The following is a 1,079-nucleotide window of genomic DNA, read 5'->3' as shown; positions in this document are numbered from 1 at the left end:
TATATATATATATATATATATCAATACATAAGAGGAATGAGAACCCAGGTTCGAAATTTCCCCTAAGCACCTAAAGAAGGCTGGAGGGAGTATATCAGCTCAAACATTGTGTTAACAACAAACAAGATGAGGACAAATATCTGTCGAATGTAAATAATATATATCTGTGTCATGCAAATTGGCAACCATGTCAGTGGCATGTAAAAACATCCCGGTGTCATTGTCATGCGAATGGTATCTGTGCTGGTGGCATGTAAAGGCACCCAGTACACTCTCAGAGTGGTTGGCATTAGGAAGGGTATCCAGCTGTAGAAAACCATGCCAAATCAGACTGGAGTCTGGTGCAGCCTTCCAGCATGCCAGCCCCGTCAGACCGTCCAACTCATACCAGCATGGACAACGGACGTTAAATGTTGATGGTGAGGATGATGACATATATATGTATGTGTATGAATCTTTGTGTCTGTGTTTACCCCTCACAACCACTTGACAACCAGTGTTGGTTTGTTTATGTTCCCAAAACCTAGCAGTTTGGCAAAAGAGAACAACAGAATAAGCACCAGGCTTCAAAAACGGTGAGTACTGGGGTTGATCCATTTGATTAAAATTCTTCAAGGTCGCACCCCAGCAAGGCTGGAGTGTGATGTACTGAAAGAAGCATGGGAGTATGTTTTCTTTCCTTTGTAGTTCATGTTGTAGTGAACAACAATAACAACCACATCCACAATTACTACAGAACTAGACAAAACAATTAATGAGACTGAGAGATAAAGAGAGAGAGAGAAGAATATAGCAAGAGAGAGCAAGAATGGGAGAGATGTAAAAAGAGGAAGGAATAGGGAGAGAGAGTAAAAGAGAGAGGGCAGAAGAGAGAAAGACACATGCGAAGAGGAAATGAAGGAAAGAGAAAGACACCTGTGAATACACACACACTAACACATGCATGTATGTATTTGTATATATATATGTATATATATGCACACACACACACACACACACACACACACACACATATATATTTATATACACACACACTCACACACACACACACACACACACACACACACACACACACACAC

General features: G+C 40.8%; 1 protein-coding gene across 3 annotated transcripts in view; it reads right to left on the bottom strand.

The window, feature by feature from the left end:
- The window catches only part of LOC106882885 (transmembrane protein 47), a 121,609-nt gene that overhangs the window by 21,739 nt on the left and 98,791 nt on the right, over positions 1–1,079 (bottom strand). The window lies entirely within an intron of this gene.

Source organism: Octopus bimaculoides, chromosome 9 (assembly GCF_001194135.2).
Source record: "Octopus bimaculoides isolate UCB-OBI-ISO-001 chromosome 9, ASM119413v2, whole genome shotgun sequence".
Taxonomy (NCBI): Eukaryota; Metazoa; Mollusca; class Cephalopoda; order Octopoda; family Octopodidae; genus Octopus; species Octopus bimaculoides.
The sequence above is the reverse complement of the archived record's forward strand: the minus strand, read 5'-3'. Positions and strand labels throughout refer to the sequence as shown.